The 25,208-nt window shown below is 37.4% G+C and overlaps 1 protein-coding gene across 2 annotated transcripts in view; it reads right to left on the reverse strand.

The window, feature by feature from the left end:
- LOC129005749 (uncharacterized) overlaps positions 1-25,208 on the reverse strand; it is a 99,579-nt gene that overhangs the window by 61,380 nt on the left and 12,991 nt on the right. For both annotated transcript variants that reach the window (XM_054434742.1, XM_054434741.1), the window contains exons 2-3: positions 10,283-10,307; positions 1,316-1,350 (exon numbers count right to left, since the gene is read on the reverse strand). The gene's annotated coding sequence lies outside the window, so the exon portion shown is untranslated. The remainder of the gene's footprint in view (positions 1-1,315; positions 1,351-10,282; positions 10,308-25,208) is intronic.

Here is a 25,208-nt window from a genome sequence, read left to right on the forward strand (position 1 = left end):
CACCAGCCATTAAAAGGTTAGAAACTATGGACCATACTAAATTTGTATTACTAGGCTACCCTATCCCCACTGAGTTTCGAATTGAGCAACGCAAGACTTGTTTATCTTGCAGGTGAACTGACCTTCATCCATGAAGCTTCAAACTGTCAGGTTGATTGATACGGCTTCATTTTGCATGCATAATTTTGTGATTGTAAATATAAGGTGTTGCCGGTCCCGTTTTGCCTGCAGGGCTTTGATCCTGGCACGAAACCAAAAATGTCTACGGAGTTTAACTCACCGACGCACCAAGCGTAAAAATATTGTACTCTGAAACTATTTGGTTGTTTATCGATAATTTAATGAGAATAAACATTCGCTCTTATGATGATAGCACTATACGTCATGTTGAAACAGTTGATTATCATAAAATCACGGTGGGGATTTCAAAATTCAATAAAGGAGAAGAAATCCAAAATGAGTTCTAGACAGCTGCTACGATTCCATTTCTATCGGAACATATTGTACTATGTGTTACATTGTTGTAAATGTCCATACGCCACCACTGCTACCAACCTTACATAAACTGATTAAATCATTTGCCGCGATCACGGTGGCCAACCCCGCCTTCCCATCTACCGAGGTACAAATAGGTGGGAGGGGAAGTGTAACGGTTGCCTTTTGTTCGTGTTTTACATAATTAATATAGCCGTACACTGCATGCATGGAATGTTAATAACGATTCGCAGTGTTATTAAGTAATTTTGGCCATAAAACTCGAGAGATTGGCGTGGGAAACGGTATTTGGCTTTTGCTTAGGTCATGGTCATGTTGTATCAATATTGTTATAGGCGTCGTAACAAATAAGCGTTACAAAGATTGAAAATAGTTTATGTTTGGTTAGTTAAATTTTCAGTGAACATGTAGGGTGCTGGTATGTTATAGTGCTAGAGGAATTTGTTCAAGCAAAAAAAAAAAAAAAAAAAAAAAAAAAAAAACGAAAAAACAACAATGTGACTATGACACCAGCTTTGCAGCGCTTAGATAAATACAGTATATTTAAAATAATACGGGAAAGGGATCGTCTTTAGCATTGATTACTTAGTTACGTATAGCATTTAAACTGCTTTCTTTCTTAATTTACTTTGCGCCAGAAATAACTTGAGCTACTGTATGATTAGATACAACACGGGGTGGTTTGTAGAAAATTATTTTTTAAATTGAGGCTAAACATTAAGAAATAACTCACATGATTACAAAACATTAACCGAACAACATTGGGTTACAGATGAAAACTAGTTCTAGAAAACCCATTTGAATATAAAGTGTGACTTACCAAGTTATTGCTTCGTCTGTGAAGTCTACAGAACCCTGAAATTAGAGAAATTGCTTTATTATTTGGTATAACTGTGCCTTCCCTACTACATAAAATATTTGAGGTCCAATACAATTAACTGAACAACGAATTCGTAAAGTCTAAAGAACCCCAAAATCGAAGGGATATTTATATAATAAGTCCGCTTTCCCACCGACTTCTTCTTAACATATTTAACTTAACAACTAACTGTGTAATCGCAGAAATATTTAATTATCTTTAATAGCTCTATTTCTCTACCCCCTCCCCCAAACTATACTTGTAGTAACTCAGCTACAGCTATGCACCTCTCAGCATATAACCTAGAGCTAGGTTGTTCACCGTGTAGTGGGCGAAACAAAGCTCTCTTCCAAGAACTGCAGTGCGTAATTAGCTTAAAACTAATAAATTAAACCCGAGTCTTCATGTCGTAAAGTATATTTTGCGCCGTAAAAGTCCGTCGGGCGATTAGCCTAGGGGAAGCAGGCTGCCGCGACGGGGGCCGTAGGCGAACGAGTTGCCGATTGTCTTTTTAGGACGCGGACGTTGCTCTGGGGGAGATGCGCTTGATGCGGTCGGCGACTGTTGCAGATGCAGACGAGACGCCGCTGACGGTATTCTGAAATGTGTGTTTAGGATCAGGTCTAGGTAGTCTTTTCCAGGAGAGGGCTGCGACTATTGAAATTTTCCCTATGCAAATCAAGCTAATGTGAATGGGAAGTTGTCAACATGTAAAGGTACATGTTAAACGTAAATGATAGAGCGAACTAAACTTCACATAAACTGTGGTTCTTTCCATCAATCATGCATAAGCTTTGGGTAGCATGTCTGGACTCAGTGTCAACCCCTTCTCAACCTAAACTAACATAACCGAGTTAATAACAACAGAATAGAATATAATTCCAACAGAAAGGGAATGGGAAAGAGTGGTTGTAAATTGTTGGTGAGATCCAGAGCCCCCCCTTTTCACACTAACATAACCGAAGTATTAAAAAAAACACACTAGAATATAATTCAAAGAGAAGAAGCAGAGAATTGAAGAAAGTAGATATAATTTATTGGTGAGACACAGAGTTCTCACATCACTACCATAACAAACTCTTACCTAACCTAACCGAAGCATCCAAAAGCCATAGAATATAATTCCAACAAAGATGCAGGGAAATAAAGAGTGTTGATGCAAATCGTTGGTGAAGACGACAACCTTTTGAGTTTTCAGTGGCCAAGGATGGAGATAAGGAGAAAAGTATCTTCTACTTTTGTAAAATATAAAGCTTGGTGAGATGTGTTTTAAGTCAAGAGCCTTTTATGTTCGCCGATTTCTTTTCTTGGTTCTTAATTCGACATTTACTGCGTGGTATCTCAAGGAAATATAAATTGAAAGAATCTCTAAAATGTTACATTTTTACAACATTGGCACGAGTATTTTTCACAAAATCCTACTATCATGGCTCGTGTCCTTATCCTACATACTATGAAACTTACCACAACACGTTGACAGAAATACTGCACACTTTTCGAGCATTTATGTTAACTTCTTAATATGTCTGTTGTATATGCAATAATGCAATAATTTCCGAGCCACCAGGTCTATCGCTTCATCTAGCCTCGACTCGCTGGATTTCCAACTGAGATGTAGTAAGGTGTGCCAAACTCATTCCATTGTTGTATTTCTCACTAATTGCCGTGTAATAACACAGTTCCGTCGCTGCTACCTGATAATTCGCCCAGATAAAGGATGTTTTGTTGAGTCTGGTGCTAATGTACCGTTTAAACAGTCGTTTTCTTCGCCCATGGGCATTTTTCAGCGTCCGGGGTATTTAGACTCGCTTATAATTTATACATTTGCTAAATCATACAGTACAGATTCTGATGGATTTCTTTCTTTTATTTTTTAACGTTTGTATTAAGATTTTTATCAATTTGGTGTTGTAAGATACATTTGATAAAAAAACCTGCGTATCTAGGACATCCCAAAAGGAAATATGTAACACTAATTTGAAAGTGTTTAAAGAATCAGCTTTAGCCAATGATTCACTCTCAGTTATTTCATGGTCATCTGCTTTCAAATTCAGGCCTCGACTAGGTGATAACAGTTACGCCGAACCACTTCAAACTTCCAAGACTTGATTAAATATTAGGTAATTCCAATCAAGTTGTCGTACCAGGAGAATGCAATGCAAACAGGGCCATTTCTAAAAATCACTTCGTCACCCGACTATTTGGAAAATAATTCAAAAAATTGGAAGAGTAGCTGATCTTTTCTTATTGTTATGTTGTAACCGGCTTACAAATTTAAAATGGTATATAATATTATTTTATAGAAGTCATAAAACAAAAATAAATCTTAGGTGTGATATTTGCTCCTAATGGCAATAGGAAAACAAAATAGCAAATAATTGTCCAACAGTTTCTTCCAAACTGAGAAAAACACCACGACAAACGGGTGACGGGTCGAGAAAAGGGCAGCAACAACTAACTATTGAATCTTGTAAACATGCTTATAATATGCTTAGGTTAGGTCACGTAAGGTTAGTTTAGGTTAGGCTAGGTTAGGTTAGGTAGGTGAGTTTAGGCTATGTTAGGTTACACAATCTTTATTTGCATTATTAGGCAAATTTTATAGTTGCAGCCCTTTTCTACAAACCCAGGAGACTACTTATTTTTCACTCGCCATCATTGTACAGAGCTACACATTTCATTACCGCCTTATACGTCGCATCGCATGTTCAGCTATAGTAGAACCACCAGAAAAGGAGTGTACGTTGGCCGGTATCTAGAATTACCTCACTTTGGGAGTCTGTCTGTCTGTCACATGGTCTGCTTATTTACAAGAGTCTGCTGGTCTGGGGCCCGTGCCAGGACCACTTTCTCTGAAACATCTGTACTGACATAACCTCACACCTGGCGGTACAAGGAAAAATTCAAGTGGAAACAGTTTTGGAAGGGAAATGTACTGTATTTCCATTCATTGGTTTTCCGTGGTCTTTTGGGTAGCTAGTAGTTCTAGGACGAGGTGAAAATTTGTTTCTCGCAAAGAATATTGACCATCTGTTTGAATAGTGGAGTTATTTTTAGAACCTCTGCATTGAGAAATGGCGTTTTAGGATTGCCTTTCTATTTTGGCAATTTTCCCCAAGTCAATGTGTTTTAAGAGTGCAAACGAATAGTCTTGAAGATGTTGAGTAGTCTCGCAAATGGTCAATATATTACTCATTTTTCTGGAGAATGTTTTGGTTCTAAGGAGGGCACTTATTGTATTCATTTATGATCATTTATCGTTTTAAGTATTAGCAGAGTATTCGTTCTTCGTGGGGTTGACATATATTTGCATCGCCTTCTCTGGGGTAGACGATGATTAGCCTCCTTAACAAATGGTAAAGTAGTTTCAGTTGACAGTTCTGCTTCATTAAATTGCAATATCGAAGCAAATGTAAACATCGTTTCCTCATTTTTTTCCAAGGATACCATTCAATATTTACTTTGAAAAACCTCACTTGCGAACTCTGAAACCCAAAGGAACCGAGCCTTCAGTAAGTATAGAACCGGGAATAGTCCTAAGTATGAACGATAGCTATATTCTTTACATATTTGAGCCCAGTAGTTTTACATAATTGAGTAACACACACAGACACCATCAGATGTTCATACAATCGTATAAAGTGTAGATTATTTATTGGAATAGGTTATCAGTTGTTATTGTTTTCAATATTGCACTATTCTAATGTCATACGTTGTCGAACCGTTGTTAATATAAATATAAATATTACTTCTTTGCGTTCTTTGTAATAGATGGAGATACTTTCTCTAGCCTGAGTATTATTATTTTCATTTAATCTTGTTTCACATTTACAATCCACCAATAAGCATTATAAATACCCCCGCCGCAGCAAACCTGCCGTCTAAGCGAATTTCCATTTGGCCGAATTGATTTTCAATTGATCTATTTAAATAACATTAGGTTTAACGAGTACCTAGGTTTGCTGCTACAAGGAAACTAATAAAGTAGTGTGTTTTTAGTAAAATATTGATAGCTTACTATAAAATAAATAAATTTGCCAAGTTTGATCAAAATATATCCATAAACAAGCAAACTACAACATTTTACAATATTCTCCATAAGAATAACATGGGAATTTTAAATTTACAATTTTTTTAGTTTTATCCGTAACCAATAACCGTACAAAAACACTTTGATATACTGAATTGTTTGTTTTTTTAAGCTCTTTAAGAAGGTTTAGAGAAAAATTGGGAAATTTTGTGTTTTGAGGGTAAAAAGTGAGAAAAACCAATTTTTACCCCATAAAACCCCCCATAAAACCCTGTTCCCATGGTCCGATCATGCTGGATCGCGAACTCATTCAAGTTTATCCCGCCTTACACCTTCAAACCAAATTTCATCAAAATCGGATAAAAATTACTCAAGTTATCGTGTTCACGGACACATATATATATATATATATAAATCTATATATATATATACCTATATATATATATATATACATATATAAAAATTTGAACGAATGGTGTTTTTGGCCTCTGGGGACATTAAAATGAAAAAGTAAATCGGTCCCGGGCCTAAGTCTTACCATGAGACCTACGGTAATAGCTACTTCCCTATAGGGAAATTAGCTAAAATAAATATAAATATAAATACAAAAATAAAAATGATCTATTAAGAATAAATATGATTAGAGAATGCTAACAATTGCATGTTTTCAGCAAGGTCAGGGTTTGCCGTAGTTTGCAAGAAGACTGTAGTTTCCTTCACACTCAGTCTGCGGCGATTCTCCTGTTATTATCTCAAATTATCGCGATATGATCGCCATTATAATTAATACATCCGACGCGACGACCGACTATTACTTAACAGCTCACTTCGCTCTAATCTCTAATCGACCGGTGGAGATTCGCGTAGATTGTGTTTATCCTAGAGATTATCGTGCCAACAGCGGGAGATGAGTTTTGGAGCTATGGGTTGTGTGTGAGGTGAGTGAGATAAAGCTTTGGGTCGTTTTGGATATCGGGCGTTTACAGAAGACGACAAAATGAAAGAGGTTATCCTAGACTCTTCACCAAGAAAACCTTAGGGTGCAACATATGACTAATTCAATATTTTAACATCCGTAAACTTCTTGCAATCAAGCACAATGTTTTGGTTTTGTCAATTATTAATTCAAGTTCGATAAAAAATGTAGGATATATTGGTCTACGATCTTTCAAAATCATACATTTTCCAATAGCATGGCAAATATAACGTCAATAACCGCTAAGGCAGCAAAATTCTAAAATCTTGGAGTTAAATATTTTCTACCACCACTGGGTTCAACGTGAAAACATGCCAAACTTAACTGAAATAACGTTGTTAAAACTCCTTTCTGATCAATCTTACGTATGCATTAGACATCTCTTTCACCTAGTACATGCTTACTACTTGTAAACTAGTTATTTATTTGTCGTTTTCCTGAAGCAGATCTATTTTCGTCTTGTGCTAGTTGCCGATCGTTCAAATACATCTCCCCCACTACAGGAGATGAGCTGCCGAGGTCCTGCGAACCCAAGGACTTTTATTTGCTCGAGGATCGCGCGAGTCTGGGTTCCGAAGGGCGTTCAACTTGTTCTGTACCGTTCCTCGGACCATTCCTCGACGTCCCCCCGCCTCCGCCCCCTTGGTACATCGCTACAGTCCCCGCAAGGTATTCTTGCAGCAGAAAATATACCGATAGCTACTGTTTTGCGTACACGAGTGTTCTGTTTATTGTTAATATACTTTGTATTACTTTGTTTAATTGTTATATATTTAAAGGTGAATTTGACGTACAAAACGTTTAATAATTGTAAAGTTTATTATTTAATCGATCAATCGGTGCAATTTCAATTTCCCTAAACGAGTTTTTGAGTGGACTGTACCTTACCTCACCTGGCGGTAGACATAAGTAAATGATTCCAAATCATGTGCGGCATGGTAATTACAAGTATGAATGAATACAGAAGCGGAGGCTTAAACAAACATTTGGATGGATTACCATGAGATGGGTACACAATTGAACGTATTCACTTATAATGAGTGAAATAAGTGGATGGAGTGCGATATATTGTGCAGCGTTATTACATACTTGGAGCAGCTGTTTTATCCAGGACCACTTTATAAGAAGCCCAATCAAGTACAACTCCAACCAATTCTAAAACATCAAACAGAGTCTGGATTTTCTAAAGATTGCCAGGCAACCTTTTGACAACCTTTTGATTGTTAGGCAAGTACTCTTTAAGCTAACCAGGGATACCTGATTCAAATTAGACCTACTGATTCCCCAGGATCATTTACGAACAATATGGAGTCCAGTTACAATCATTAACCTCACAGACTTTGAGACCCAATGGTCATCCATTTCATCCGGAGATGATGACTTTATCCAACCGTGAGATACCGGAGGTTGTTGACCTCCTCCGAATTACTTATCGACTCGCCATGCGCCGCGCAACATGCGACTATATAACATTTCGCCTGGTACAAATCCCAGCCTGCCCGAAGGTCGGACGTTCCGTTATGCGAGGCTACAGTAAACTCTGCCTCTACGAGACACGATTGTGTAGCGATGCTGGTCGACTACCTTCCAGACTATATATTGATATACAGAACACAATGGACGAATAAAATACGCAAAGTAAACTGTTTGGCTACCAACAAGAATATTACTTTTGGAGTTTTTAATGTAGTTTACCATGTGGTTTGAAGCCATACAGTGTGAATAAATAAATTGACAATCAAAAAGGAACGTTCCAAGCAATATATCTACCATCCTGTAGGATTAAATTTTGCAGACATTGAATTATCACATTAGTTTCCAGAACTGACCTACAGAAGACACAATTAATAAACATACGTAAATTAAACGTTTCCAAACAATTCGTTCAGATTCCTTCTGTAAGACTTTTGCAAACTGTTTGAAACATAGATCCTTATGCAGATATATAGGGAACCAACCATGAGGAATAGGCCAATTTAGGTTTTCAAGGAGTTTGTCAGCAAGTTTACAGGAAAAATCTTCATGCCTGTTTGTACAATAATCACTTAGATTGATAGAGAAAGATAACATACAGAAGAACAAACACTAATGGACGAACGTAATAAAACGTTCACAAGCAAATGTAAACAAGCCGTTGATTGCATCTGTAATGCTTCTTGACTGTTTTCGAATCCAATCAATACCAAATTGTTTCATGATGAGCTTTTCTAACCCAACTCCCCTAAACTACTGTAGTTAAACAAATTATTAATTTGTTCGAAATATAGAAGTTAACCAACAAAATCGATGCTTATAAAACTCGAAGTTATCGTTTCATGACAACTCACTCGGGAAGCTTTTACACGTTATGTCACACATTTTAAAATCCTAGCGAAATGTCTTGTGTTTTTCAAATTTTGGAGCTTGAATGACTTTTTGACACTCTAGTTGTTCTGTTGTGTTTTTAGACAGGGTTTGTGGTGACTGTGTGCACGGGGGCAACGTAAAATGCCAAGGCAAGGTTAATAGGTACAAACAAAAGTTTAAATGTGCTTCGATTTCACAAAATCAGTCTAATTAGTTTAATTTTAAAGTTTAAAAGAAGAGTTGCTTTATCTTCCATGTTTATGCGATATTATGCAGACACAGCTCCGCACAATCTATTAATGAGATATTTGAATTTCACTGCTTATGTTGTCAAATTGAATGTTAATTTTTGTTGTAAATGTTATTATTTCTTGTTTTGTTAGAGTAAGTTTTTTGTTGGATTCCTACATTTAAGATTCTCTATCTCTATCAGTCACACAGCAAAACATCATTGTAAACTTGTGAAATGGGTTGTGTTGGTAAAGAAAACAATCATACTTCACTCATATTTGGGTTAAAATACGCACATAGTGGGGTTCCCCTATTAAATAATTGATAGTTGATATAAATGAAACAAGTATTTTAAGTTAACATGCAGTAACCGTAAATGCTTTCTTAAGCCATTTCCTAACACGTAGTTGACTCAAAAACACGTAGAAGCGGCGCAGAATGGCCTTGTGATCAAGTAAATGTTTGTAAACAAGAACACTTCACAGCACAACTCTTCATTGACGCAATGCAGCTATGAATGGAATGAAATGGAATGATACCAGACCAGATAACCGGTGATCAGACTTCCTCCTGGAAGATGGCGACATTCCATCATCGGTTCTCTGAAAGGCTAATTGTTGCAGATTCCCACGATTGCAGTAGCAGTCTCCCAGGCTTTTTATGAATTATCGCCTCCCCAGGTCACATAACGTTCGTATTTTTAATTTTAGTGATCACGGTGTAAGGAACGTTACTAAAAAAATGTGTTAAATAAATAAATACCCCCACCGCAGCAAACCAGCAGTCTGAGTGAATTTCTAATTTGTCTCATTGGATTTCCTCAAATATTTCCTTAGTTAAGTCATATTTTTTTCGCTATACCAAAATTTAGATTAAACAAGAACTTAGTTTTACTTCTACAGGGAAGAGAAAAGTGTTTTTTATCAAATGTTAATAGTACAGTATACGATGGTCACTAACAATCTACATTTTAATTCTTCTATCAAAATTCCACAAGAAAGAAACTATAAATGGGAACAAATATTAACATGGATGAAGGAGTGTCAGAAGGAGCGAATAAATAAGAAGTTGGGATGAAACTATATACAAACACGAACATTATAAAATAAAGAGGCTTTTTATGAAGGAACCCTGTCACTATAAACGGATTATATAAACTGATTTATTATGAGAGAACAATGGAACTTAGAACCACATTACTTTGAAATTATTTTTCTTTATTTACACGTAGGTGTGTTGCTAGGACGAACAACAACAATGTTTTTACTAAACAGGAAAAGCTTTATCGTATAAACAAAATCATAGTTTATGATACTAATTAATTAATATGACATGCTTTACTTACAATGAAATCCTCGAAAAGCAGGGATCTGAAAGAAAAAAATGTTTTAGTCAACAATTACTTTTTTCAATAATCTTAAAAAATGTACGCTACAGGTATAGAAGGTGCCCAGATGAGGAGAAAATTGTCAAATTTTGGTTGGAACCATGAGTTCTCTCTCCGCTATCAAATATACACATAGTTGGTTAAATCACCACCAAAAAAGTGCACCGTAACATCTATTTTCTATTTATGAAATAGAATAAAGGTCAAGTGCTGGCCAAGTGGCTAACGTTTCCAACATTGTGCGGGAGGTACGATTTGATTCCCGGTACATCCACAACACTTGGGCTTGGACCGCTTCCCTTAAAAGTGCTATTTTAGTACACTGTACTCTTGCCTAAACATTACTTATTACAAGTAAAAGTCCTAACACATGACCGTAGACTATTGGATACTGAAGTACATATTCAAAGCTATGACTAACTTTAGGAGGTAATTTAGCAATACCTCAAACGCGTCTTCTCTAGAATGTTTGATAGGAATTCACCAAACCAAGTATGAAACCTACATGAGCAACTTGTTCAACTAGATATCGTCTTGGATCAACTGCAGGTGTAGAACTCCTTGTTACCAGACAACCTCGCGCAATCTGTTCTCTATTATTTTTTATAAGAATTCACCAAACCAAGTACGAAACTTACATGAGCAACTTGTTCAACTAGATATCGTCTTGGTTCAACTGCAGGTGTAGAACTCCTTGTTACCAGACAACCTCGCGCAATCTGTTCTCTATTATTTTTGATAAGAATTCACCAAACCAAGTATGAAACCTACATGAGCAACTTGTTCAACTAGATATCGTCTTGGATCAACTGCAGGTGTAGAACTCCTTGTTACCAGACAACCTCGCGCAATCTGTTCTCTATTATTTTTTATAAGAATTCACCAAACCAAGTACGAAACTTACATGAGCAACTTGTTCAACTAGATATCATCTTGGTTCAACTGCAGGTGTAGAACTCCTTGTTACCAGACGACCTCGCGCAGACTTGAGATCGCTGCTTCTCCAGGAACAATGAGCAGATAAATCATAGCCCAGACTGAGTTTATTTCCCATAAAACAACATCAGTGCGAGTGGTGAGCCTAACCAGCAGATGGCGGGGTGGTGTACGGTGTACCTGGTGCAGCGAAGACACTTTATTGGCCAACCTACAGACTCGCTGGGGATTACATTGTATCATGTATGTGGGAATATAGCTGTGAAGATTTGTTACTCTGTGAATTTCCTGGATGAAGATTGTGTATGGGAAAACTGTTTTTTTCGTGGAATATAGTAGGTGATCACGTCATACTCCTAGGCCAACGTGGAAATTCCTTATCTAGAGTTTCTCTCAAATCTTTGTGTTTGGTGCCTATGCAGTTCTCAAGCTGTGGTTTGATCTCTTGCACACCGTCGGCCAGCTCTAAGTGAAGGCTAGTACATGTTTTGCCACATTGACGGCTTCATCAGCTGGTCAAATGTCAAAAAGGCAAAGAAGAAACCAAAGATGACAAGTTAATTTCTCATCTACTAGCTGATGACGCCATTGTGGCAAAAAATCTACTAACCTTTTAAAGGTGGTCAACGGTTGGTGGAGTAGATCACTTCTTTCAGTAATGAAATTCTGTAGTCTAGGTCTGATCTTGTAGGTCTTGTGATACTTCTTTTCTGCTAAAATTTTCATGAGAGCTTCGTGTCGTCATACGAAGATTACTTGAGACGGATCGGATTACAGCAAATATATTTCAAATTAATGGCAGTTACTAAATTAATTCTCATTAAGGATGGTAGAAGATTGTAGAAATAACTACCCACCAATGATATTTAAATGTAAATGTTAGCAATCTAGCAGAGTTTAAAAAATCCCTGAAGGAATTCCAACAAAGCGGGGCGAAGACTTGCGGTCGTTTTTATAGTTTCCACAGCGAGCGAAGCTTGCTTGACCTTGGGGAAAGGTCAAGGCCTCAACCTGATGTGCCTTCTTCTTCTTCCTTCCCCGGAATGCTAAAACACCGACGTAATTGCAAGCTATTTCCTCCGCTTTTTATCTCCTACTTGGATGAATCGAGATGAATCTCCTCGTGGGTGATCGTCGAGCTCTCGCCTTCGCTGCAATGATTGTTGTATGCGTTGATTTTTAGCAAAGTTAAACAACTTATTAAAAATCTGGGCATCTAAGTGATTACAAGAATCGCCGTCAAATCTGAAGGTCGCTGGTTCCGTTACAGGTGAGATTTTTCCTGGATCCAGATGTGTCTATCGATTGATGTAAACAAAAGGTTGTCGCTATATTCTGTAACATGGAATCTGTCTCGTGACCCATCTACTTGTGAACTGGTCTGTAAGCTTCAAGGAGCGGGAATAGCCCTTACGAAAAAATTTGAAAAGTTCCAATGTATAAAATACGACTGACAAATCAGCTGTTCCATTCAAACTCTTTCAGTGACAAGTCCTAAAGGGTCGTCGCTGAACAGCCCAGCAAGTACTATTCTTTTATTCGCGTTATCTTTCTTAATATCCCTTCATTGAGTTTCATACAATATTATCGAAACTACTGAGCGGGTCTACGCGCACCGTACAATAGAGTCAACTTCGATACACCCGTACACGATCTATTAGCGTCTGTGTAGTTAGTGACATACTACTAACTACAATAGCTACAATTAACACTACCTAAAATAAATCCACGTCTTAGTGTCAATGTTCTTCGTTATCAAACACAACTCAACATCGTAGACTATTGAAATATTATCATGACAACACGAGAGAAAATCCGTTTTACGTTCACCACTCTAGGATGTTCAATATCCCCGTATTAGGCGGTGTTCGGTGTTCAATTGCAATAAAACTAAGACGAGACGAGCCACGCTTCGTATGTAAATAGCGAATGAACCCAAGGACAGAACTAGAGAACATGGGAATATGTGAGACACATGGCGTATGGCGTATGGCGGATACCGGGGGCGGCGACAGTAACTCCATACACAGACTATGACTCAATCTTCGGCGATAAAACCGATTTGGATTAATCCAACAATCCAATACCTTTGTCCAAGAGACGCTGAACAATAGTGGTTATTTGATTGCAACATATTGGGTAGTCTATGTTGTTCGTAAATTGTATTTTGCCTTTGAGTTACGTTATACTGTTTTATTCAGTTGTAGGGTCTTTTCAAGACGAGGACTGTCACTGTAAACATTTGCATTGTGCTAGGTTATATCAGATTTGGTTGGGTTAGGTTAAGATAGGATAGGTTGAGTTAGTTTAGGCCTAGTTGTGTTACATTTGTTTACTAAGCCTTGGAACAAACTTTGATGAGTAGTGGCCACTCTCTTACTAAAAAAGAGATCGAAGTTGTATTATAGAGTGCTTTAAAACCGGACCCCCACCCACTTCCCCAAGAACACGATTCTTAACCAGTTCTGGGGAAGATATTGTTTGCTATGGATAAAAATTGGACACGATTGGTGATCGGGTAATGTGAAAGGGTCCATACAATGGTCGATATTTGCTCGTCCGATTTTTACTCGGACAGGTGAAATCGGGTAGAGTGAAAGGAGCGAACTATTGAAACTGTTAAATAAGTTGAAACCAGAAATGAAGAACCAATTTGTTAACCCCTCTTGAAAATGTTTGGGAAATCAAAACCTGACTCACGAAAGTAAAGTTATACGTGCAATCTTCTCATAAGTGAGATTCGGCGTAATTTACAAGGTAATTCTAGTTTTGCTTTCGATTTTCTCCAAGTCTACACCACAGGGACTTGGCGCATTTAGATTGTCGTTACAATGTTGTCGCCGCTGATAGTGAAAGAGAAAGAGCAAAGCACTCAGGCAGAAATCCTTGCGCTTGTCTTCCCTTTCAGTTTATTACTAGTCGTGTTGCAATTAGTCTCCTTGTCTCGCAGGTGGTTCTGCGTTTGTAATTTGTCACCCGGGTCCATTTACAAGACGGATTAGATAGCGGTCGTCCTTGGAATGTTCTCGTTTTCTGATTTTAGGGATTTGATCTAGGCACTGAGCATTCATCTTTGTCCTTTATCCATGATTTTTTGTTTCGTACAAAACATTTGAAATCACAATCTACCGTCAAACCATGGTATCTGGTTGATAATTTTGAGGCCTTTGTCTAAGAAAGCATAGCTAATTCTAGATTTCTATACCTTCTTATTTTTAGTATCACTATCACTATCAGTTGAGACGGGGACACCACCTATGTGCGTATTTTAACTCAAATATGAGCGAAGGATGAGTGAAGAATGGTATGAGATGATCTGTGTAGCTTTGGTCAGCTGTTTTATTAGTCAGGATCATTTTTAAAGCCCAATGATCAAGGACAGCTGGGTCCAGTTTCGAACCATCAAAAAGCTACTAGCTTTTCTCAGGGTCGATCCGGTAGCCTTTTGATTGTAGGACGAGTACTGTAACCGCTTAGGTACGAGCAACATATCTAGCAAAGTGTGATTAGAAAAAAATTGATCAAATTTCATGGTAACGAGTAGAATCTGGAAAAGAATCTTGTCCAGTCTCCATTATTGCCTAAGTGGCTATCAAAGTCAATTTCAGCGGAACAATCGGAACTGTCGTAAAACACAATTAAGTTCTCATCACCCAATCGTCAAAATCACCAATACACAGAAACCAGCTTTACTAGTTTCCTGAGTCACTTCCAGCTCACTACATACCAGTACTGGGTCATTGCAGTGACGTATTTCTCCTTGGCCTTCTTTTTCTTACCGAATCACAGAGATCGTCAGATTTCCAGCATTTCTCAAATACGGAAGAACTCAATTATATCTGCTCAGTTACGACCAGCAGGAGAAATTAAGTTTTATTCGATTTGCTCAGTTCTTAGAACATTTATCTAGTTAAGGGAACAACCGAAATTAAATAATCGAGGTCGAGAGGTTCAAATTATTTCATTACTTCCCCCTTTTCCTTATACCTTGAACAGTTTCGTGGACGTTTTGTGGAAATTCGTAAACGGCAAAAAATCTAGAGGCTCTCAATTACAATCAAAATGTTATGGGTCGTCAGAGGAAGAATAGGGTGCATTGAAGATTGTCCAGGAGCTTTAAGACACAAGAAAATTGGTCGATACACATATAAGAAGTGATATCATTAAAGATCCACACGAAGCTCTCATTTAGCATTCATAAAGAACTTTGTGTTAACATTGTTCTTCTGCCTACAAGAGAGTTTTGGTTCAGTAACTTCCCAGGAAGGATCATTGGTCCAGCGGCTGCAATCTGCCTAATTCGTGTTCTGACCGCTCAGAGGTCGATCTTTACGGTTGTTACAGGGTCGATGGTTCTTTAAACTATCAAAATTTGCAGGCCAGTAGGCCAGTTATTTTTCACAATGCTTACATTATTATGTTGAACATACTACATATATTTACACAATTTTAGTGTATCTTAAATGGAACATATATGAAATTAGAACGCAATTCCTTGTTTAAAAACACGTTTATACTTTCAGTACTTAGATTAATTTTTAGCATTAATAAGCTTCAAAACGTATCATATTTTCTACAGACTACTTTCAATAAAATTATTTATTAGATACTACATATGAAAATGATCCTATGATGTTAATTAATGCAATTTTGCCGAATTTACACTGACCCCCTTCACTCAGATTTACGTTTCTATCAGACTAAGTTGTCGCGGTCCACCATTGTACCATTAACACTTTTTTCAAGTTAATGATACTTGTTTTAGGACGCTTCGCTCTAGCCCGGGATCGTTGTTCACACTACTTCAGGCCAGGCATTAAGGGTTGATTCACTATCACTTCGATCAAATCCATTGGTGACTTGGCGGGATTTGAACTCAGGACCTTAGGGACCGAAGTCCCGCGTTCTACAAACCAGCTCGCTCCCAAAAGAGGCCATTAAAGAGGCTTTAATCAAATACAGGTCACATAAAATCGAACAAAGAATAGTTAATCTCAAAGAGTACAAAATAAAACACCTCCAATTCTACCTGCTCTTTGGTAAAGGTTGCAAGGAACCAAACGTGAAAATTGTGACATAAGTTGAATATATGAGCGTCTCGTGGTCCAAATACAATCGGGGTCGGAGGTGTAGCAATTAACCAGATAGAGCGCGCAACTGCGCAACCAAACTGCGATTGCGCATAATGAGACTGACCTGCGACTGTGGGCCATTACAGTCAAACGAGGAGGATCTTGCAACACTTAGAGGGAATTTGCTCCTGAAGTACTGGCGCGTTTCTCCCAAAAGTGATTTTGGTCAATTGCTGATGTTTCTGATTGGTAGCTTGACGTCATTGATTGGTATTCGTAATTTAGACAGACGGGGGTTTTTAAATTCTTGAGTTTATTAGGATTTTTCTATTATGCGCGTTTCAATGCCGAGGAGCACAATGATGCGTATTTAAACCTGGGTATGAGTGATGAATGGAGCGAGATGACTTGTGTAGACTTTGTTTCTCAACCCAAATCATTTAATTAATACCCAATCTCGGGAAAGGTATGGTTTATATGATGAATGGATTCCTAGGGTTGTCAGAAAGTACATTCATTATTTGTACAGCCAGCTTTTGCTGAATCGAATAGAAAAAGTGTATGAAGGGTCTGTGATCAGATTTTGTAAAGACTGATTTTTGAGCGTGCATTATGCATGTCATGCTAGATGGTTTTCACTCTTCACTGGACTAGAGATACAACTAACCAGTCAGTGGTAACTTTTTGTTTTTCTTTATCCTAAAGAAGACTTTCCATATCTTCTCCATTGATGTGTTCTTTATGATAAATGTCATTTCAAAGTAGTTATGGTTGGTGGTTGACGTTAGCGAAATTTGATGGTGATGGTATACTCGAATAGTGACGTACAATGTTTAATGTGAGTGTTAATCAACTGATTTATGAAATTATTTATATCCTTTAATAGTACTGTACCACTTCTTACTTGCCTTTTAGTTCACACTTTTTGACCCTGTTTGATCCTAGATGTCTTGGATGTAGAACGAAGATGTAGGAACGCCCTATGTGACATCACCGGGTGTTACAATACATAACTGGGACCAGTTTCACTTTCTATCGTCCGGAGCGAGATATTGGAACTTGCAGCTTGTAGCTTTCAAGTGACCCCAAGTAGTTGTTCCGCAGCCCCGCGTCGCTCGCCTCGCCCAATCAGGTGATGTTTGGGAAGTTGCGTAATCTGGTCGTTATGTTAGCAATTTCGCTCGGTTGCTCTTTCCTTCCTTCCTACGTCTCGAGTGGGTTTCGGAGATTAATCGCTGGTAAAGGCTAGTACTCACTAGGACACCCGGTCGCTTATCAACCGGCGATCTGGTTGACGAGCGACCAAATTGCACAAATATCGCCGTGTGTGTACGTGTCTGTCAATTTGGTTGAGGGCGATTTGTAGGTTGCCAGGCAACTTTTTGGTTTTCGGACATGTATCGAAAACCTGGGGGTTTCCGATCAACCATTTTATCGCCGGGCAATCAGATTTCTCAAAAAACTAGAGTGTGTACGCTTCAGCGACCAAGTTGATCAACTAAAGACGGCTAGCGCATGCGCAGTACAACGAAAAATGAACTGACGAAACAAAACCATGCTAAAATCTCAATCCGACGTCCTTTTAGCGAATTTCCCTATAGGGAAGTAGCTATTACCGTAGGTCTCATGGTAAGACTTAGGCCCGGGACCGATTTACTTTTTCATTTTAATGTCCCCAGAGGCCAAAAACACCATTCGTTCAAATTTATATATATATATATATATATAGATTTATATATATATATATATGTGTCCGTGAACACGATAACTTGAGTAATTTTTATCCGATTTTGATTAAATTTGGTTTGGTTTGAAGGTGTAAGGCGGGATAAACTTGAATGAGTTCGCGATCCAGCATGATCGAACCATGGGAACAGGGTTTTATAGGGGGTTTTATGGGGTAAAAATTGGTTTTTCTCACTTCTTACCCTAAAAGCACAACATTTCCCAATTTTTCTCTAAACCTTCTTAAAGAGCTTAAAAAAAACAAACAATTCAGTATATCAAAGTGTTTTTGTACGGTTATTGGTTACGGAGAAAACTAAAAAAAATGGTTAATTTAAAATTTCCATGTTATTCTTATGGAGAATATTGTAAAATGTTGTAGTTTGCTTCTTTATGGATATATTTTGATCAAACTTGGCAAATTTATTTATTTTATAGTAAGCTATCAATATTTTACTAAAAACACACTACTTTATTAGTTTCCTTGTAGCAGCAAACCTAGGTACTCGTTAAACCTAATGTTATTTAAATAGATCAATTGAAAATCAATTCGGACAAATGGAAATTCGCTTAGACGGCAGGTTTGCTGCGACGGGGGTGTTTTTTCTATGTGAGGTGTCACGGGTGTCACTGGTTGCTTAGTATGACGGAAACTGTCATCTGAAATATGTAAATAGTTCTTAAAATCCTGAGGATTTTTAAGTCGAAAAGCTCGTAGGAGGGCCGATGTGGCTGTAACTATTTCTACGTTAAAGCCACCCTTTAACCCAAAATCTTCTAAACAATTCCTTTCTTCTTCTCTACTTCATAAGTTTTAAATATAATCAAAACTTCGGCAGCTATTTCCTCTTCGTCGGGGGCATGGTGTTGTCATTTAGGTTCACACTTTGATAGGCTTAAGCGTGAACCAGAACAAAACAAATTGTCTATTCCCACCAAATTTTGATCGATTTCCAGCTTGGTTGAAAGTGCTAGGTATCCTAGTGTGTACCACCCAGCAATAAAACGTTCAATCATCAACTTAGTCGCTCGTCAACCAGGTCGCCGGTTGATAAGCGACCGGGTGTCCTAGTGAGTACTAGCCTTTAGAGACGATCCGAAATTGTTTCCTTGGTTTTGTTTTCATCCGATAATACAGTGTAGGGAGAAGAGGAAGTAAGTATGAGGAAGAGGAAGTATGAGGAAGGAGAGGGATTATGTGAGGGAGAAGAGGTATTGTGTGAGGAAGAAGAGGGATTGTATGAGGAAGGAGAGGGATTGTGTGAGGGAGAAGAGGTATTGTATGATGAAGAAGAGGGATTGTATGAGGGAGAAGAGGAATTATATGAGTGAGAGTGGATATTGTATGAAGGAGAAGAGGAATTGTATGAAGGAGAAGAGGGATTATGTGAGGGAGAAGAGGGATTGTATGAGGGATAAGAGGGATTGTATGAGGGAGAAGAGGGATTGTAAAAAGGAGAACGGGATTGTATGAGGGAGAAAGGAATTGCATAAGGGAGAAGAGGGATAGTATGACGGTTTGCTTGCGGCATTCATTAATAATTAATCAGTTTACTTTGTTTTTTTTTCATTCTTACGTCAATTATTTTGTACTAGGTACGTTTTCCTCCTTTTAAAGATATTTTGATACGTTTTGAATTTGGATTGGATTATCCCTTCATTTGAATTTGGACTTCCCGAAATACAGTCGGGAAAACTTCCCAACAATTTATTCTAGGATCGGTTCCTCCCTACTCGAAACTTCTACATGTTATTCATTCGAACGAGAAATTGTAACTTTTTAACAATACTTTGTTCGCTTGTGATTTACTCAACTATTTCGAATAAAAAAACTAACTTTTCTGTTGGAATATTATTTTTTTTTGTTTTAAGAGTGCTAAATAAATGAAACGACAAAATTAACCACCGTGGTGGCTAATTTTCATCCCGAATTCCTGCACGCGTTCAAAATAAAAGCAAGAATCAGTCTTAAACCTGTCTTAAACTTGTTCAACTGAGTGTTCTGTAAAGAATGTGCATTATTCTCAGGTTAATGTTAATGGAAACACCATGTCAGCAATAATAACTAAGGATTCCTCTATCACCCAGAACTATTAAACTGAGCAATACTTGAGTAGCCAAGATGAATTCTTAGGAAAATTACCTTAAACCCTGTTATCGTCTTGAGGTCAAGTCTAAACTTACATAGAGCATTTTATATCCCTTAAGAACTAAAAATGGCATCTTTTACATTCATTTCACCGACGATTTTACTAATTTTGGAAATGCGTTAAAATTACATTAAAAGATATATACTGTAAATATATCGTCTATATAATCCATTCTCTTTAGTAAAAATGAATATGTTTAGCATTTAAAATGTAATTCAATCTGTAATTATTACCATTGGACCTTGTAAGACAAACATTTTGATAACTACAGTCGGTCAAGTAGAAAAATATGTCACACAGTTTATTCCAAAAAGGTAAATTTTTCAGTGTACCAAAAAGCAGAATGAATTCATCATCAAACTTGAATCTGAATTCAAGGCCCTCGATAAGTCTGACAAAACCCTAATCCATATTTCATGATATAATAATTTGGTCCTTCGAGTCGGATCATTTAATACATTTAAAAGCCTTGTTTAAGCTACCAAATTGTAGTAATATCCATCTCGGTAAAAGTAGCAATATAAATACTATGTAACTAACTACTATGAATTAAAATAATGAATTTGGTGTAAAACTCACTTTTGGTGGTTCTTTTAAATTATGGTGTAGAAGAGATATACTATACAAGGATATTACTTATACAGTTGGTATAACTATTTGCATCCATTTTCATTACTATAATTTGGCGTCAACGGCGCCAGTACAGATAATTACTATGTGTCCATGCCAAGTTCACCACGTCAATAGACTATTGTTCATCCCACTTTCCACCTAGCGTTTGTGACGATCAGCCACTTAGTGTCTATTTAGAGCTACCAATGAACGCAGCAGCTTAAGCTACCAATTAGCTCTTCTGAAGCTACCATCTATTCTGATGGTGATTAGCTTAGCTAAAGTTACCCACTGGTTCTTCTAAAGCTACCAATTGACTTGTCCGAAGCTAACAATAATTTTATCAATTATCAATCATTGATAAAATGACGCCCCCTATGTGTGTATTTGAACACAAATATGAGTGAAGGATGAGTGTAGAATGGAGTGAAATGATGTAGCTTTGTTACTTTTATGTCAACGTAGCTTCCGAAAATCTCTTTAGGGGCCATCAATAGCTTAACTGGCGTTACCATAGGTTAATGCTTCGGTTAGGTCTTCTAGCTTTACTCGCGAAATACGTACAGACTATATTAATACTAACTATGATGTGTTGGTCAAAATATTCTTTGTGCACTTTAATAAACAATAAGGAACTCTTTTGAGAAGGACTTGTACCACTGCTTTATCAAGTTCCCTTGTTTTGAACTTGTATAAGGTACCTGAGTACAAGGGAAGACCATAAGGCCTATTCTACAAGGAAAAAAACTATGATAATGGCCAGTGCAAAAATGAAAATTTTTCCTTGTCCTTTCTAATAACAGCATTTTTTTACGAAATGCGAATAACTGGTATCGCCGTAGATTTCCATTTGAAATTCTGGACGTGGGCGGAGGGGTCGTCTGTCGGCTGCTACTGCTGCGGTACAAGGTCCTCGACGTTGCGACAGAGGTCACAGATCACAGTTCATAGGTCACCGAGAGGTCACACAGGTCACGTGATAACAGGTTGCGTGCTGCGTGACGGTCACAACATGCTCACGTTTACTGTTTACAGCCTCCAAGAAACTAGTGATTGATTTATATCAAGTACCGGGGGACCGAGCTTTGCTAGGTTGTGGTTAATTGGGTTTAATAGTTAAAATAATATCATGATCAAAAACATTTAATTATTTACAACAATAGTTGTATTACAAGCCAAAAACATTTTATCGCTGAAATAATATCAACTGTGTAATGTGTGTCTAATTACACACGTTTCGGTTTAATAGATCATAAGCATTTTGATTATTTGCAGGACCGTGACTTGAGTAATAACATTATTTCGTTTTAAAATTAACCTCGGACATAACTGTACATTTATATAAACTGAAAGCTATTAGGTTTTTATACGTTTTGAATTTATAATATGCAGTAATAATCAAATGCTACGGAATAAAGTGTTTAAAGCTACCTGTAAGCTACGGGGAATAGGCGGCTACCGCATCTCGGATCAAACTACCTGCCAGATGTCAGTATCAGTTTGAATGTTGAAGAACTATACTCTGACCGCGGATCAGTTCGGATACACATCGTGTAAATTTAAAAAGCTTAATTATTTTTTAACCTAAAGACGACTTGATGGAATCATCTTAAAAACAATACTATTGAATCAATCGCCATATCCTTCATTCTGAATTTATTAGTTTTCTTGGAAGAAAAGTTAATTAATTTAAAGCTGAGTAGTGTAGTTCGTATTAAAATGGGAAACTTCTCTTATTTATTTTTTAAACAAAATATTTGAGAAAACTCATACACACTTCGTCTATACATTTTTTCTAATAAATTAGTCCTACCACACACACGGGAATAAGTATCTGGTCCTCCACACAGAAGAAAAATTACTTTAATTGCAATTTCCTATGTTTGTATCAGTATCAACACATCACAGCTGTTTGAAGACGTCATTTAATCGCCTCTGCCCACCTGAGCCACGCCTCTTTTCAGCTGGTTGGGCCGGAAGAATTTTATAATTCGTAATTTGCTTGATTAATAGTGTTACAAAACTCAGTGGGCACGTGAAAATCTAAAATAGTTTGTAATTATAGTTTCTAAATATACTCCTGTTTACGTAATTAATTCCCACTAGATTCTAAATAACAGTTTGTGACTTTTACTTTTATGACATCAATTTACATTTCCGATTTTACGCAAGAGTGTTGTTGGTCGCTGTGAATATCCGCACTATTAGTTTTTAAACGTTTTCAACTCTCTCTAAATTATTCTGAGCCATGTAAAAGCGAAATGTCAATTATTAATTCTTGTGCGTCGTGATTCATAATTTAAACATAGATTCGTCCTTTCTACCCAAGTATTTTCGTTACAATTTTCACTGTACAGAGCTACTAACTACGCCTGTGTTCCAAAGTTGACGTAATTTGGTATGAGTACCCATGCATTGAAGAAAGCAATGATTTGGTTTTATTCGTCATTAATAGTGTAAATGTATTCGTTTGAAAATCACTATTCGTTTTAATTATTGGTTTTGTTAAACAATAAAAACTCAACTATACAATAAACGTATTAAGAGAAGAAGTTCAAGAATAACAACGTTCAACTTAAAAAAATATGATTCCAAGTCCTACGAGATATACTTGTACCTTTGACTTATTGTACCTTAATACCTTGTACTTAGCCATATTACGGACAAAAATAAGTGTCAGTGGAGATACAGGAGAGCAACTGGTCTTGAATTTGAGTGGAAGGCGTTTACCTCTAAGGTCCGAGTACTAATCAGGAAGCTTACAAATGTTTTACCTATATTATAAAGTGGAGACCCAGTCGTTCGGAATCCACCATGCTAAAGATAAGTACCAGGAAAAAGAATAGGACTGCAATTGAAGATTTATTTCTATCTTGAAGAATTCCCTCCACCAAAAGTCACACGGTGCTATAAGCCTCTACGAAGGGACCTGTCTCTTGACCGGGTCTACCTAGGGACTGGCCAAAGTTTTAAGGTCACAAGATCAGGTGGCAGGTTCCATCATTCAGGGTATATAGTCAAATGGAAATATACTCGTTGGGAGGAGCTGGAAGTAGATTATAGTAGGAAGAACGTAGGTATAGCATTGTCCGTAGCCGCTACCAATGGAGATATGTAGCAAGCTCAGCACACAATGGTTCATTGTGATAATATACGGAGTTTCATAGACCGGGCGTGGCTGGGGACATTGTCACAGAATGTACCGTCATAGTTGATACCAGTGGTAAAGTAAGCCAGACCTTTATACGCCCAACGTCATTGACTAAAACGGTACAGAATAAACGTCATACTTGTCGAGCCCCCTTTTTGAGTACTGCAACTGAAACTAAGCCAAATGTATGATCAAGTCAAACTGTTATCAAGGGAAATGACAGTGGGCGAGACACGGCCTTGCAAAACTGTAGAATGTAGAAGGCTAAACTACCGGGCGCATACCGCGGCGGTCGACTGCGCCCAACAACCAACAACCAGTAACCGGCAACCGTGATAAGTCCATAAGTCACGGTATCAGTCGGTAATCGATATAGTAAAGCAATAACCTTGGTATTAAGTATAAATTATGTACTCGCCGATAACCCATAATCGGAATCTCAATTAGAGTCATGCCCCAGAGCGGTCTTCCGGGAGTTCTGGATTGGTGGAGCAGTTTGGAAAATAGTGTAGACCTAAATATTACATTTCGTCCTGTATTTGTATTTGTTTAAAAATGGGAATGCTTCAGAAAGCAAGAAAGGTAGTCATACATGGATAATAAGAGTGTATTCGCTTGGTATGAAAAGTCTTTTTAGCTTTGAGCTTAAAACTTTTAAGTATTTCCTCTGTGTCGTGTTCGCCCGAGTATTTTTAAATAAATAAAAGCTTTTGACGACAAAAAAAAACTATAAAAGTAAAGGTATTTACTAACCAGGATCGAAACCTCACTCGTTATAGGCTTCTTCCTTTTATTCAATATTTTTTTTTTACTTCGTGACAGTGTGGAAAAATTATTTTGTCATTGGCATTTTTGCTCGGTGAACTTTGCATCTACAGCTCAATATGTAGTCAGGAGAGTTTTGAGAAGTTTACGAATTTTCTGATGCCGCAACTTTTGTAAGCATGACTACGAAACATCTCACAGAAGTGGACAAGGTGCTTGACATACTTGCATGATGAGAGTGTTATTCATGACGTGTTTAGCTACTGTATATCGACAGTCAGCCAGTTTACTGAGAAAGTGCTGGTGACAAATTATATAAGTTTTAGGTTTTACCAACAATTATAATTATAATTATAATATTATAATTAGTGAACAAATGTTTTAAAAATAATCAAAAAAGTTGCTCTGAAAAATGTTTGTTGGGTTAGAGGAATCTACCTCTTTAGGAAGATTTTAAAGCATCACTAACAAAT

The sequence above is a fragment of the Macrosteles quadrilineatus genome, unplaced genomic scaffold, assembly GCF_028750875.1.
Source record: "Macrosteles quadrilineatus isolate MER2022 unplaced genomic scaffold, UCM_ALF_1.0 Scaffold_32__1_contigs__length_1466915, whole genome shotgun sequence".
Taxonomy (NCBI): domain Eukaryota; kingdom Metazoa; phylum Arthropoda; class Insecta; order Hemiptera; family Cicadellidae; genus Macrosteles; species Macrosteles quadrilineatus.